Raw genomic sequence first — 13,083 nt, 5'->3', positions numbered from 1 at the left:
GCTTGGAACATCTTACTGTGCCACAGTACGAAAGAGCGCTAATGAGGGCATGTCACAAGGATCCAGGAGCCAGCTTGAAGGCCTCCTACTGGCCAAATTAGGGACAATTTGTACCTCAAAATAAACAGTGATAGTAACGGATTATAACCCATTGAATAAAATAGGAAATCAAGAGTCCATACAGATACTAATTTTTAAAAACTAAGGTTCCTCAAGGGACCAGCCCCAGGGGCCAAGTGGTTTAAGCTCCACACGCTCCACCTCGGTGGTCCAGGTTTGTGGGTTCAGATCCCGGGTGCAGAACTACTCCACTCATCAGCCATGCTGTGGAGGTATCCCATATAAAAAAAATAGAGGAAGACTGGCATAGATGTTAGCTTAGGGCTAATCTTCCTCAAGTGAAAAAAGAGGAGGACTGGGAACAGACGTTAGCTCAGGGCAAATCTTCCTCACACACATACAAAAAAAATTAAAGTTCCTCAAAACATTAAACATGGAATTGTCATATGATCCAGAAATTCCACTTCTGAGTACATACCCAAAAATACCGAAAGTAGGGACTCAAATAGATATGAGCACACCCATGTTCATAGCAGCATTTTCACAATAGCCAAAAAAGGTGGAAGCAACCCAAGTGTCCATCAAAGATAAATGGATAACCAAAATATGATTATATAAATCAACGGAATATTATTCATCCTTAAAAAGGAAGTGAATTCTGACATATGCTACACCGTGGATGAATTTTGAAGACATTATGCTAAGTGAAACAAGCCAGTCACAAAAGGTCAAATACTGTATGGTTCTACTTACGTGAGGTACCTAGGGTAGTCAAATTTATAGAGACAGAAAACAGAACAGTGGGTGCCAGGGCCTGGGGGAGGGGCAATGGGGCGTTACTGATTAATGAGGACAGAGTTTCAGTTGGGAAGGTGAAGATGTTCTGGAGATGGACAGCGGTGACAATTGCACAAAAACGTGAATGTGCTTAATGCCACAGAATTATACACTTAAAAACTGTTAAAATGATAAGTTTTATATTATATATATTTAGCCACAATAAATAAAATACATGGGGAGAAAGGGAAAGCTCTTTGTAGTAGAATCACAAAGAATCACATATAATAAATACAGAAGGAATAACAGAACTCAAAAATGCCCATTTGGCAACCACCATATTAATAGTTCAGGCAAGAATCATCAACGGATGGTGACAGAGGAAAACTGGACTGTTGGTGATGAACACGATGCAGTCTATACAGAAACTGAAATACAGACACGTATACCTGAAATTTACATGGTATAAGCCAAACATCATGACCTCAATAAAATAATTTAAAAAAAGACTCACCAATGGATGCTAAAACTAGTGGGTGAACATTTCAGGAGCGACAGGATGTTTACAGCAACTCAGAGTACCTCCCCACAAAATGCTCATTAATTGCTTGTTAACTAAGAAGTAAAAAATACCAACGAACTTCACAGTGAAGAATCTGAAGATACTATCTTAACCAGCTGATAAAAGTCAACATGACCAGTTATGGGTTAAACTGACATCATGTGCCTTCTGACATCGTGCACTGAGAAGAAGAATGTCATTTCTGTGACATTCCTGCCAAAAATGCATTACCTAATCTAATTACGAGGAACATCAGACAAACTCAAAATGAGTGACATTCAACAAACTAACCGACATGTACTCTTCAAAAATGTCAAAACCATGAAAAAAGGGGGGGGATCAAAGAACTTTCCAGATTACAGGCCAGTAACAGTAACAAGACACAAGTAATACAATACATGATTCTTTCTGGACCGTATCAGGAACCCGAGGGAAAGGAGGCAAAGAGGAAAAGAAGGGTTTTTCTTGTTGTTTGTTCTGTCTTTTGCTATAAACGACATTACAGAAACAATTTGAAAGAGGGCTAGGAATTTGATGATAGTACTGTTATAATGTAAATTTCCTGATTTCAATGAGTGTACTGTGATAATGTGTGTGGTTGTCCTTGTTTTTAGTAAATACAGACTGAAGTATTTTGGAATAATAAGACATCATAGCCTGCAACTTACTCTCACATGGTTTAGAATAAAATTATATATACAGTGTGTGTATGTGTATACATATAGAGAGAGAGAGAAAGAGAAGGCAAATGTGGTACAATGTTAATGGGTACATCTGGATGAAAAGTAAACAGATGCTCTTTGTACTATTCTTGCAACATTTGCGTAAATTTGAAATTATTTCAAAATAAAAAGTTTTGGAAAACATACAAAGTCCACTGTGGATGGCATTTGCTTCATCCTCTCTAGTTTCTAGCAACATTTCCCTCATGGATTCCAAAAGTCACCAAGATTTGTGGTAAGAATAATAATTTCCAAAGTCAAATTATCCTGGACCTTACTAGGCTAATTCAACGCTCCAGGGAACAGAAGTCAATGTTAAATGTAGAGCTCTGGTACTGACAATCAAATGAACTTTTAAGACTTCTCGACAAATATTGGCCCAATTAAAGAGCTTTACCACAGTGAAGGAGAGAGAGACGCCAGGATGAAGAGCTGTCACAAACTGCATTAAGGACCTGGTGAGCCGTACAAAGTTATGGTCAGGGCTCTGATCACACAGACCTAGTTGCACATCCGGGCTCTACCACTTACTAGCTCTGTGACCTGGGCAAGTTCTTTCCATCTCAGATTCCTCAAGATGGAAATGATAATTCTTAGGTTCATTTTAAGAATAAACTGAGGGCCAGCCCAGTGGTGCAGCGGTTAAGTGCACATGTTCCACTTTGGCAGCCCGGGGTTCGCTGGTTCGGATCCCGGGTGTAGACATGGCACCACTTGACAAGCCATGCTGTGGTAGGCAAAAATGGGCATGGATGTTAGCTCAGGGCCAGTCTTCCTCAGCAAAAAGAGGGGGATTGGCAGATGTTAGCTCAGGGCTAATCTTCCTCAAAAAAAAAAAGAAAGAAAGAAAGTAGACTAGTGTTTGCTCAGAAAGGGGGGATAGCTAATGGGTAAGAGGTTTCCTTTTCGAGGTGATAAAAATGTCTGAAAATTGTAGTGATTGTTGCAGTATGTGAATATACTAAAAACCATTGAACTGTATACTTTAAATGGGTGAATTATATCTCATTAAAGCTATTTTAAAAAAAGAAGAAACTGAGACAATAAAAGAGAAGGCTTACTAAATTCAGTCATTCAACAAACACCTACGGAGCAACTATGACAGACAAGGTACCTAGGCACTGAGGACATAGCAGCTAAGAGAAGGTCCCTGCCCTCAAGAAGCTTTCTTTATAATGGAGGAGATAGAAAATAACAAAAGAAAATAAATAAAATGTCAGATGGTAATAAATGCTACAAAGAGGACTAAGGCAGGGTGAGGGGAATACAAGCGTGGGGAGAGAGAGGTGGATGCTATTCACACAGGGAGGTTGGGGAGGGCCTTCCTGGTAAGGCAGCATTGGATCAGACCCGGGTGAAGCGAGGCAGCAACATGCAGATATACAGCCATGCCTCACTTAACCACGGGGATACTTTCTGAGAAATGTGTCATTAGGCGATTTTGTCGTTGTGTAAACATCGCAGAGTGCACTTACACAAACCTAGATGGTACAGCCTACTACACACCTAGGCTACGTGGTACTAATCTTATGGGACCGCCGTCAAATATGCAGTCTGTCTTTGACTGAGGCATCATTATGCAGTACATGCCCTATATAGGAGAGGAACACAGCAGGCACAAGGAGAAATAAGATCAAGGGCACAGGTGTGGACCATATTTGACATGCTCAAAAACACAAGAAGCCAGTGTGGTTAGAGCTGAACTGGTAGAGGACGGAGAAGCAGGAGATGAGACCAGCGAGGCAACGACAAGTCAGATGATGGAGGGCCTCAGAGGACACTGGAAAAACTTCAGCCTTTATTTTTTGTAAAATGGGAAAGCACTGGAGGGTTTTAGATAGAGGAACAACACAATCTGATTTATATTTAAAAATCATCTTTTAAGCTACTGTGCAAGGATAGAAGCACACAGGTCAGTTAAGAAAGGTACTGTGCTAACCCAGGCAAAACATATGGTGCCAAGGACCGAGGTGGCAGCAGAAGGAGTCATGACAAATAGTCCAACTAGGAGTGTTTTAACGGTAGCCAAGAGGATTTCCTAACAGATTACATATGGGATGAGAAAGAAAGAAAGGAGTAAGAACACTCCTAGGTTTGGGGCCTAGCCAACTGGAAAGTTGGAGGTACCATGGACAGAGATGCAAAAAGGGTGGAGACAGGAAAAACAAGTGTTAGATTTAGCACGTGTCAAATTTGAGATGCTTTATCATCCGAGTTTCTGGTACATATTGACCACTAAATGTTAGATATTATTATTGAAAATGATAATAATAAATGTAGGATTGTTCTGACAGGAAATAATCAGAAAAAAACAAGAATCTAGATGCAGTATTAACATTCCTGTTGTTTACATTAACTGAAATTTATTTTATTTTTAATTTTTCCTACAGCATCTTACTAGAATTTTACAGGAAATCTAAACAGCATTCTGATTGTCCTAGAGAAAAATCACAAGGCTCAGATCAAAAGGAAAAAATATTAGTCTGCTTTTTATTCCCTCTGAGAGCCTGTCAGAAGATCCAGAGACAACTTTGCCCAGGGAAAACTCAGCCTCACTTTATTTGGTACCTATCAATCCAGCATCCAATACTTTTGCATTCAGTATGATTATTTAAACTACTCATCTCCTTTTAAATCTCGTCCACAGCTTGTTTGATCTATGGTTCCCATCTGAGTCCCGAGAGCCCTAGGGAATCAAAAAGCAGTAATAGAGGGTTTCCCATTATTCATAACTTGTCAAAAAGTATAATGAAATATTACATTAACCCTCAATTTGTCTACCTACATAAGCTAATTAAAATGTTAAATTTTTTTGCTTTTGGCTGCAAGGCAATTATGTTACTTGGTGTGGTGGTCTGAAGCTGAGTGGCATATATTCCTTATATGAAGAAACAAAAATGGGAAAACTAATTATTATGTAATAAATACAGGCTTAGAACAAATTTTTTCAGAATATATGTTTATGGTTTAAAAAAAAAAAGGAGAGAGCGGCCAGCCCCACGGCCTAGTGGTTGAGTTCAGGTGCTCTGCTTCAGCAGTCTGGGTTTTGGTTCCTGGGCGCTGACCTACACCACTCATTGGCAGCCATGCTGTGGTGGTGACCCACATACAAAACAGAGGAAGACTGGCACGAATGTTAACTCAGGGCAAATCTTCCTTAGCAAACAAAAAAAGAGAGAAAGACTCTCCAGGGGTGAAAAGGCTGGGAATCACCAGCATGTGGTAGCAAAGCCTTATGGGTAGGAGCATGGACTCTGGAGCAGATTGCTTTGGGTTACATCTGAGCTCTGTGGGACCCTGAGTTAGTTATTTAACCACTCTGTCAACTCATCTATAAAAGAAGAATAGTAAGAACACTATGTCATAGGGTTGTTGAGCAGATAAAATGAGTTAATATTTACAAAGTGTCTAGAACAGTGCCTGGCCTTCACAGTAGCCAAAAACAAGGGTGACTGCCTAAATCCACGTCTCCCCACATATCCTTCAAAAACAATACAGAATAACAAAAAACAAATAACAAACAAAACTACATGAAAACCACACCCTCAACATATGTAGAAGATGGAAAATGTCCAAACTTTCAAATTACCTGTAAGTTAAAAAAGAAAACACACCAAATCTCAGTTAGGGGTCTGTCATCCTCCTACTGCAAGCCTTTGTGCCAAGTTTTTCTGAGAAAAACTACACGCAGAGAGATCTAGTGGCAAAGGAGCTAGTGGAAGGCCTAAAATTGCTCGACAACCACCAGCAGAAAAAGAAAATCGACCCTAAGTGTGAAAATACTGAAAACGTTCCCTGGTAGGTCAGAGCCCTGTTTACAGGGAAAGAACGTGACCCAGGGGCAGCGTTAAAATGCATGGTCTCTGGGAAAGAAAAAGGCCAAAAACACAGAGGCTCCATCGGGCAATCAGGTGACAAAAAGGAAGGGAAGAAGGGAGCAATTTAGGGTACTCCCAAAAAAAAAAGAAATGAAAGGACAAATAAACTCCCCCCACCATAAACATACATACACAAATCCACTAAAAATCCTGGACTTTTCTATACTGAAAGAAGAAGATGCCATTGAATTAGGAATCTGTAAACACTTAAGATCCACAAAATGAATAGGAAAAAAAGTAAATTTATATAAGGATACTACAAAAAAAAAAAACAAGAGTCACACATCTCAGCTGGTGAAAATTACCCCCAGATAAACAACCACAGAGCTGAAGAAAGCTATTAGACAACACTCCAATCTGAATGAAATATACTTGAACAAGCATTTTGGGATATAAAAAAAAACACTCTGAATAAGAAATTTAGAAGTTAACAGAAACGGACAAAAAAGCAGGAAGAAATGAAAAAGGAGTTGATTGAACTCAGGAGAAGAAAGAAAAAAACCAAAATCATATGAGAAATGAAGACTGAACTACAAGGTGCCCAAGGAAGACAGGCTCAAAAGGAAATTTAATAAATGGCATTGAAGAAAGGCAGGAAAACTACCAAGAGAATAAAAATATTATGAAGAAAGAAGTAAAAAGGATCTGAGAGAAAGTGGTTAACATCAAAGACAGGCAAAAAAGAAAAAACATACATATAACTCGCAAATCAGAAAAACAAAACAACGGAACAGAACTAACATTTAAAACTAAATTGAAAAAACAAATAAAATAAGATGTGAATCTATATACTGAACGGGCCAACCAGGTACTTGGGAAAATGAAGACAGGACAACCACCCAGACACATGTTCTAATGAAACTATTAGACTTCAAAGACAAAGGGAAAAAAAATTCTCAAGGCCTCCAGGAAAAACAATTAAATAACTTACTAGAGGAAAAAAGACTTAGATTAGCATCAGACTTTTCAAAGGCAACTTACTAAGCAAGTTGACAAATGGACTAGTATTTTTAAAAACTCAATCAAAGAAAGTATAAACCAAGAATTTTATATGCAGCCAAGTTATCCTTCAACTACCAAAGCCATAAAAAGCAGGTTTCGACATACAAGAACTAAGGGGAGGCTGCACTTCCCAGTCTTCCCTGACGGATCCACTAGAGGGTAAGCTTCATCTAACTGAATGATAAGAAATATCCCCCAAATAACTGATAGTGAGTATTTAAGAATATACAAACGTACGTGTAAGACTAAAACAAAGATGAGAATGAGGGTAGAAAACTAATGTACAATAGTTATATATGGTGACAAAGTAGAAATATTGCAACTAGAAAGTGGGAAAAGGGCAAGGAAAATAGAAAAAACTCACTGCTGTATAGGAAATAGGCAAAAGATGGTGTTAAAGGATAATGAAAAAATCTGATGAGCCAGATAATACAAGTTAAATAAGAAAACAGAGGACTAAGGACAACCCAAAAGGTGTACAACAAAAATACAAACCTTCCTAAATACCCCCCAAAAACTGTTCTCAACAAAAAAGTACAGAATACACATCTTGTGAGGAACAATGCAAAGAAAACACAATACATGTAATTATAAAACAGTGCGATAGAGTTGATACCAAACTCACCAGTCATAACAATAAATATGAATGTTTGTTATCTACTAAAAGAAATCGGTCACCCATAGTGAAGATACAACACTTATAAACATTTACGTACCAAACAGCACAGCAACCCTTTTATGAAGCAAAAACTACAGGAGGTTCAAGGAAACATAGATAGAAACACTAATAATAAAAGACTTCAATACACCACATTCAATAGCAGAGAGATCAAATGGACAAAAAAACAGGTGAGGAGATAGAAAATCTAAACAACGGAATAGGGGAAATCTTAGGAGCATATATTGAACTCCACACTTTGATAAGAGAAAATATACATTTTTCTCAAGTGTCCAGAGCATCTACATAAAAACTGATCATATATATTAGGTCACAAAGAAGACAATAACTTCCATAAAGTAGAAATATTACATAAAACAATACTATAACGCAATAAAACTGAACTTCACTAACAAGATCAAAAAACAGAAAGGCCCTTCCACCTGGAAATTTTAAAAACTTCCATTAAACAACTCTTGGGTAAAAGGGGAAACACACACTTAAATTACACAATTTGTAAGAAATAATGGCCATGAAAACACTACACATCAGTATCTCTGGGATATGTCTAATGGAGTCATCAGAGGAAAATTCACTACACCAAACACTAACGTTAATTAAAAATATGGAAGATTAAAAACAAAATCCCAGCTCAAAAACGAACTAGAAAAAGGACAAAGGAGCACAAGAAAGGAAATATACTTTATAAAGATAAAAGCAAAAATCAAAGAAAAAATAGTAGACCCAATTAATAAATAAAAATCCTTCTTTCTCTAATTAACAGAATAGACAAACTATTAGTTAATATTGGGGGAAAAAACTAGAGAAATCACAAATACACAAAATAAGATATGACCGGGGGAAATAACCACTGAAACAGAAGAAATTTCAAAAGAATAAGAGACCATTTTGCAGACTGCTGTGCAAATAAGAAAATCTAGGTGAAACGGATAATTTTCCAGGGAAATACAGACTACCACAGACACACTGTTCCTAATTCTAATAAGATTCTAATTATTTTAAATTTAGAAGGATGGTTATATTGTATTTCAAAAATATCCTTAAACCCACAATTACTGAGTTAACGAAGTGAACGAAAAGAAAACAATTTTTGTCTCCCGTCCGTGGAAGGTGAAGTGTTGCTCTCTCTCAACGTCTGACTTCATCCATCGTTAGTCTTCATTAAATGAAACACTGCAGGCTCACAACTGCTTCATTTTTAAACATCAGTCATGCAGCCTGGGCCCCACGATCTGTCTGCAGACCTGTTCCCTTACTGTCACCACTGTCATCTCTTCTTTCTGTTTTAAAAGTAGGTTCTAAAAGAATTTCTCAGGTTTGTCCTCCTCCTCACCACTGTGATGGCAGCCTCAAGTGCACTATGTGCTGCTTCTATCAAGATCTTTTTATTGGTTACCCTGTTTTTTGTTCCCGTTTCATCTTGCCTTATCTCAGCCAGCTACTTCAGGCTGCTCTAATTTTTTATAGAGTCAATGTCCTTTTGGATCTTTTGAGAAGACAAATATAAACTTTCTAAAATCTTTTTAATTCATTTATTTTAATAGCACAGATGGGTACAAAAGCCAAAGAAAAAGCCCAAGCTTCCCTAGACTTCCAGTTGCACTCGTGAGAATCAACTACAGTTAGTTTCTTAACCTTTAAGAAATGTCTCATGCCATCAGTATTAAAAGGATCTTTTCGGACACCATGTCTTCTCAGACAAGAGAAACAGAAAGAATAAACAAATGAGACTTCATCAGACTAAAGAGCTTCTTCAAGGCAAGGGAAAACAGGATTGAAACAAAAAAACAACCCACTAACTGGGAAAAAATATTTGGAAGTAATACATCCGACAAAGGTTTAATATCCATAATATATAAAGAACTCACACAACTCAACAACAAAAAATTAAACAACCCGATCAAAAAATGGGCAGGAGACATGAACGGACATTTCTCCAAAGGAGATATACAGATGGCCAATAGGCACATGAAAAGATGTTCATCATCGCTGATCATCAGGGAAATGCAAATCAAAACTACACTAAGATATCACCTTACACCCATTAGAATGACAAAAATAACTAAAACAAATAGTAACAAATGTTGGAGAGCTTGTGGAGAAAAAGGAAGCCTCACACACTGCTGGTGGGAATGCAAACTGGTGCAGCCACTATGGAAAACAGTATGGAGATTCCTCAAAAAATTAAAAATAGAACTACCATACGATACAGCTATTCTACTACTGGGTATCTATCCAGAGAGCTTGAAGTCAGCAATCCCAAAAGTCCCATGCACCCCAATGTTCATTGCAGCATTATTCACAATAGCCAAGACGTGGAAGCAACCTAAGTGCCCATCAACAGATGAGTGGATAAAAAAGATGTGGTGTACATATACAATGGAATACTACTCAGCCGTAAAAAAGAACAAAATCGTCCCATTTGCAACAACATGGATGGACCTCGAGGGAATTATGTTAAGTGAAATAAGCCAGATAGAGAAGGACAATCTCTGTATGACTCCACTCATATGAGGAATTTAAACATGTGGACAAAGAGAACAGATTAGTGGCTACCAGGGGAAAGGGGGGGTGGGGAGTGGGCACAAAGGATGAAGGGTTGCACCTACAACACGACTGACAGACAACAATGTACAAGTGAAATTTCACAAGATTGTAACCTACCATTAACTCAATAAAAAATTTTTTAAAAAAAGAAATGTCTCATGCATATACAGACATCTACTTACCTACATGTGCATGTGTGCAAACACACTACTCCCTCCCTGCCTGCCTGTGTGAAACACACACACAGAATTCTCCTGATCTACACCCCAATTTTTTCAATTACTACGGTGTGAAGATCTTTCTATATCAGTACATTCTTTTTAGTGGTTATACAATATTCCACTGTAAGAATGTACAATCCATAATTTGATCCCTATTATAGGACATTTATATTATTCCTAGGTTTTATTTACAAATATTGCAGCAGAATACATCCTTTACAATCATCTTTACACATTTTTCCAAGTATATCTATACACTAAATTTTCAAAAATACAATTGCTGGGGCCAGCCCCCATTGCACAGTGGTTAAGTTCAGCGCCTTCTGCTTCGGCAGCCCAGGTTTGCAGGTTCAGGTCCCAGATGTGGACCTACACAACTCATCAGTCGCGCTGTGGCAGCATCCCACATACAAAATAGAGGAAGACTGGCACAGATGTTAGCTCAGAGCTAATCTTCCTCAAGCAAAAAACAAGGAAGATTGGCAACAGATGTTAGCTTAGGGCTAATCTTCCTCAGCAAAAAAAGAAAGAAAGAAAGAAAACTGCTTCGTCAAGAGATTTTTAACTCTGACGACTTTCCCAAACTGTACTCAAAAGAAGGCATCAGTTTTAACTCCCATAAATTGAGTGTGAAAAGCCCTTGTTTCCTTTCACTTTTGCCAACACTACATATGTTACCAAACTTTTTCATCCTGGTCTACCTGAATTACGGAAAATGGTACCTAGTTTGCATTTCTATGTGAGACTGAGCATTTTTTCATGTTTTCAGACCACTTTTTTTCCTTCTCTGTGAGTTAACAGTTTGCCATTGTTCATTTTCTATTGGAATTTTTTTTATTGATTTATAGGGAGCTCCTGTATAACCAGAAAATGATTCTTTATTATATATGTGGCAAATATTTGTCTTGGCTTTTTTCCCTTTTTACTCTGCGGTATTTTTTTCCCCACAGAAGTTCAGCTTGGCATGGTTACATTTATCAGATTTTTCCTTTATGGCTTCTGGATTTCTTGCTATGCTTGGAAAAACTTAATTCATAGAACTGTTGCGAGATGGAAATAAACTAATATCTATAAAACGCTTAGCAAAGAATCAGCCCTTAGAGTTTCACCTTTGGAACTAGGAATTTCATTTTTAGTCAAAATTAAATACTTACAATAAAGTCACAGACTTTAACAGGACCCTGCAAGGTGTGGTCCCTACTTGATTCCCCTGTTCTGGTGACCTCTCCGTCTGCCTTGTGTCCCCCTGTGGCCTTTGCATGTGCTTCTCGCCAGTCAGATCCCCCCGTCCTACCTTCTGGACGCACCACGTGCTCCGCCGGGTGATACCGACATAGAGTCTCCTCCCACATTTCTACAACGGCCAGCTGAGAGGCTAGACTGGCAGCTTCCTGAGGGTAGAGAAGCTGTCCGTTTCTTCACCAATGTGCACCGCCAGCCCCCAGCAAAGGGGCTAACACGTTATTCCTTAATAATTATCTGCGGCTAAAAGGGAAGGAGAAGAGAGGCGCGGTGAGCCCCCGTCACTGCTCTCTCCCACAGCCACAGTCCCCATTTGAACTAGGCGGTGTCACAGGAGGCTGTAAAGATGACTCCTACATGGTCAGGAGGAGGCACAGGCTCTCTTTAAACTGGCCCCGCCAGCTCTTTCTTTTATTTGGGGGGAGAGTTGATTATTTCTAGTACTCAGTCGATTCCTACCCGATTTGTGGTGCTGAGGATGGTTCCCCTATCTGTATGCTACTGCCTTTCCAAAGCGAAGGTCCAGGGCACTCGAGCATAATCCAGAAACTTGCCCCAGAGCCCCTATGGCTTTGGAAAGGCCCAATTTTGATACTGTAACTAAGTTAACAGCAGTGGGGAGACTTTGGGGTCTATTTCTCTTCCTCTCTGTTACCACACTGGTCCCCCTACAGCACTTCATCCAGCGCTGTTCTGTGCCCTTCACGTGTAAACATGCAGGTGTTGGTAATCACAGTACCAAATGCAGATTTAAAAAAAAAACAGCTGCTCAGAGTTCTTTCTCCACTACAACCAGCAAAAGTAGACCACACTGCATAGCCCTTTAAACAGTCCCCATTTAAAGCAACAAAATTTTATATGTAAACTGATATAACTGGAAAGTTCTATCATACTAGATGGGAAGTAAAGAACCAAAGTCATAAACACGTCTACAAAGTTCAGCAACCATTCAACCAGGGTTACGGTAGGATATAGACTGTTTAGCTTTAAGCTTGGTTCAATTGATGAGTCAGAAGGAAATCTAATTTCTTTTCTATTAGGGGCATTTAAAAAAAATCACACCTATATTCTGAATTTGTTTCTCCCTTCAATAAAGCCAATAAGCATACATATTTTAAAGAAATATATATTTTTTATTTACTAATGTGAGTTGCATTTTTCTAAACATCAAATAAGCCCAGCTATCCTAGCACAAAAAAAAACATAAAATACTAGATTCTCCTTCCCTTCCTAATTACTCGGATTGAAAAAAGTTGAGGATAAGGCACAGTTTTGTTTTCACAATTTGAAATTTAATTTGGAAAAAAATATCTCAAAGTGTGTAAAAAACATTGCAATATCTGTTTAAAAAAAAACTACTGCTGTACACAGCTGAAGGATAGCTCTAAACACT

The 13,083-nt window shown here is 38.4% G+C and overlaps 1 protein-coding gene across 3 annotated transcripts in view; it reads right to left on the bottom strand.

Moving 5' to 3' along the window:
- Positions 1 to 13,083, bottom strand: part of PTPN11 (protein tyrosine phosphatase non-receptor type 11) — an 84,869-nt gene that overhangs the window by 61,896 nt on the left and 9,890 nt on the right. The window lies entirely within an intron of this gene.

The sequence above is a fragment of the Equus quagga genome, chromosome 15, assembly GCF_021613505.1.
Source record: "Equus quagga isolate Etosha38 chromosome 15, UCLA_HA_Equagga_1.0, whole genome shotgun sequence".
Taxonomy (NCBI): Eukaryota; Metazoa; Chordata; class Mammalia; order Perissodactyla; family Equidae; genus Equus; species Equus quagga.
The sequence above is the reverse complement of the archived record's forward strand: the minus strand, read 5'-3'. Positions and strand labels throughout refer to the sequence as shown.